The 3,605-nt window shown below is 48.4% G+C and overlaps 1 protein-coding gene across 1 annotated transcript in view; it reads left to right on the top strand.

Annotated features, from left to right (window-relative positions):
* The window catches only part of PTPRO (protein tyrosine phosphatase, receptor type O), a gene marked incomplete at its 5' end in the record, with an annotated part of 101,965 nt that overhangs the window by 86,910 nt on the left and 11,450 nt on the right, over nucleotides 1-3,605 (top strand). The window lies entirely within an intron of this gene.

Here is a 3,605-nt window from a genome sequence, read left to right as displayed (position 1 = left end):
TCCTCCTCCTCCTCCTCCTCCTCTTCTTCTTCTTCTTCTTCTTCTTCTTCTTCTTCTTCTTCTTCTTCTTCTTCTTCTTCTTCTTCTTCAAAACCTACATAGCATAGAAAAACAGAAAGGCTCATTGAACCCCAAATTCTGCCACAATTATTAAATTTAGTTCTTTGTGAATTATTAGTTATTCACACAAATTCTTTCACATCTTGGATTTTTTCCTTATTTCCGTGTTCATCTTTTGTGTATGCTGGTCTGCACATGCAGCAGATGAGACAGCAAACCACGTCCCAAACTGTACCACTTTGTGGATGCTCCTTCATTTAAAAAAGAACTCTTTGCAGGTCAAAAGCTAGGTGTCAGTAAGTCAGCCTAGTCACCCCTTCTCCGTTACGTGCTAGATTTCTATCACGTAGAGATTTCTTTAAAAATTCATGACTAAAGCGCTACAGTCCAGGCTCTCAATTCTACTTCTGCTTCTCTTGTGTAGCCCGGGCTATGGTTGTAAGAACATCAGAAGAGCCCTGCTGATTCAGACCAGTGGTCCATCTAGTCCAGCATCCTGTCTCACACAGTGGCCAACCAGTTCCTCTGGACTGCCAACAACAGGGCATGGAGGCCGAGGCCTTCCCCTGATGTTGTCTCCTTGTCTTGAGATTCAGAGGTTTAGTGTCTCTGAATGTGGAGGTTCCCCTCAGTCTCCATGACTGATAACCATTCATAGACCTATCCTCCATGAATCTAGTTAATCCCCCTTTAAAGCTGTTTATGCTTGTGGCCATCACTGCATCCTCTGACAGTGAATTCCACAGTTTAATGACTCTCTGCGTAAAGTTGTATTTCCTTTTGTCTGCTGTGAACCTACTGCCCATCAGCTTCATCGGATGCCCTCAAGTTCTAGTCTTTTGGGAGAGGGAGAAAAATTTCTCTTTGTCTCCCGCTGTGCTTCCATTGGCAGAAGTTGCTGCTAGGCACAAGACTGTTTCCTTTTCTTATTTATCTCTTCCAGTTTTCTTATTTATCTCTTCCAATGATTTTCGCAGGGAACTCAATCTGTCTCAGAGCCGTCCCCCTTAATGTGTCCTGACAGAAACTGCCATCTTCTGAGCCGGTTCCAAGGGCCTGCTGTTTGCCAGCTGGCTGGTACCCCATCCTCATTGGCAAGGCTGGCTGCATCCTCTCTCTCTTTCTCTCCCGCGCACAAGCCTAGCAGACACCAAGGCTTTGTATCCTGCCAGCAAACCGGATCGGGATTATAGGACACCCGAAGCACATGCCAGCAGTTCACACTCAGGAGCAGGATATGATGTGTAGGTTGCCAGGGCCGGAGAGTCAGGGGGAGGCCAACAAGTGGGCGGGAACGGGCGGCCGGCTTACTGCTTGTCATCATCAGAACAGGCCATGGTTTTTGGCAATGCAGCCAGAGAGTAAAAGGAGGTCCAAGTCCGCAGCTCCATAGACCCCCCCCCCCCAAATGTTCTGATTAAAAAAATAAGTACATTTGTGTGGCATGTATTGGACGTCCTCCAGTCTCTGCTTCTGCATTCGTGAGGATGGCGTCATGCTTCCATTCTGTTTGTTCGCGTGAGGGCCAGCTGGCACAGAGCCTGCCGCGTGCAGGTTGAACCACCTGTGCCACTTGGATTGGGCCGTTGGACCTGGGAAGTCACCTGGGAAGGGAGCCGTGGCTCAACGGCAGAGCACCTGTTTGGTACCCAGAAGACCCCAGTTTCAATCCCCAGCATCTCCCGTTAAGAAGGATCTGATAGTCGGTGATGTGACAGATCCCTGCCTGGGACCCCGGAGACCCACTGCCAGTCTGAGTAGACATGACCATTCCAGTGGTCTGATTCAATCGAAAGCAGATCTCTCTCTCTCTCTCTCCTCTCTCTCTCTCCCTCTCTCTCCCCCTTCAGTTCCCTGGTTATGATAATCTTGGGGTTTGTCTTGAATGTATCTTACCGTGTGCTGTGGTGGGCACAATCAATCTTGGCTTGCGCATGATACTGTGGAGGAAGGTGGTTTTGATTCCCCTCCCAACCGGGGCTCTAGAATTCACTGGACACATCCCCCTTTGCAGCCTCTCCCCCTCTTAAGGCTCACACAAAGGTTGGAAACTACCAATTATGCCCGTTCCACACCTGTCATCCACTAGGGAAGTGTGAGAACTTCATACAGCAATTTACACCGATGTTTGCTATTGAAAATATGTGAAGTCTGAAAAAAAACACCAAGGTGGTTAGTGGGTAGGGCATTTGGTATGAGGACTCCTATGTTCGAATCTGTACTTTGTCAGGAAACTCAATGGCTGATTTTGGGTCAGTCCCTCTCTCCCTCAGCGTAACCAGAGAGCCAGTTTGGAGTAATGGTTAAGAGCGTGGTCTCTAATTTGGAGAACTGGGTTTGATTCCCCACTCCTCCATGTGCAGCCAGCTGGGTGACCTTGGGTCAGTCAAAGTTCTTTGAGAGCTGTTCTCTCAAGAGCAGTCCTCAAAAGAGCGCTCTCAGCCCCACCTACCTCACAGGGTGTCTGTTGTGAGGAGGGGAAGGGAAAGGAGATTGTAAGCCGCTCTGAGACTCCGAGTGAAGGGAGGGGTATAAATCCCATCTCTTCTTACTCTTCTTCTTCTGCTTCACAAGGGTGTTTATGAGGACAACAAGGGGGAAGCACATACCATGTACATGCTTTAAACTTCCTTGGAGGAATTGCTGGATAAAAAATCTAATACATAAGTAAGGGAGCAGGATACATTCTGAGAACTCTGAATGGTCCTAGCTCCTTTGTGCTTATCTACAGCATATTGAAAGCCCAGTGCTTCTTTCCGTACTTCTATGTATTCTCAAATGTTCTGGTCCCTGGTGTGCATTCGCTCCTTCGCTCACTCCCACGAGCAACAGAAATGGAGCCTTGCTGATGATTGTCCACTAGATGTCAGTGTCACTTAAGCAGCAGCAACAGCAGCTCCACACCGCATGGTGAAAGTTTCAGTGGAAATGAGGAGTCGCATGCTGTGTTCCCGGTCCGTTTCTCAAGAACTGGGAAATGAATTAGCCAGGGTGAGCACCGAGCCCCCGAATGAAATGGATTTCAATGCATGGTGGTACGCAGGGCTCTTTTTGTAGAAAAAGCCCAGCAGGAACTCATTAGTATAATAGGCCACACCCAACAGCAGGAACTCATTAGCATATTAGGCCACACCCCTGACAGCACAGCTCATTAGCATATTAGGCCGCACCCTCATGTTACCAGAAGTGTGGTCATCCAGCCACACCCACCTTTTGCTTCTTATTCTGTTTACCTTGTTTGTTGTCAAAACCCAGGGCCTTTTTTTGCAGCAGGAACTCCTTTGCATGTTGGGCCACACACCCCTAATGTAGCCAATCCTAATGAGTTTCTGCTGTTGGGCGTGGCCTATTATGCTAATAGGTTCCTGCTGGGTGTGGCCAACTTGGGAGCCAGCCGGAACTCCGTTCCTGTGCGTTCCTGCCCCAAAATAGCCCTGGTGGTACGTCTCACTCACTGCTTTAAACGAATCTTAGTTATACTTATTGCTCCGTTACTTATGCACCTTGACTCTAATTAGCCCCTTCCTGGCAACTAACCCCCCCCC

Source organism: Gekko japonicus, unplaced genomic scaffold (assembly GCF_001447785.1).
Source record: "Gekko japonicus isolate JY-2015 unplaced genomic scaffold, Gekko_japonicus_V1.1 scaffold1846, whole genome shotgun sequence".
In the NCBI taxonomy this organism is placed as follows: domain Eukaryota; kingdom Metazoa; phylum Chordata; class Lepidosauria; order Squamata; family Gekkonidae; genus Gekko; species Gekko japonicus.
The sequence above is the reverse complement of the archived record's forward strand: the minus strand, read 5'-3'. Positions and strand labels throughout refer to the sequence as shown.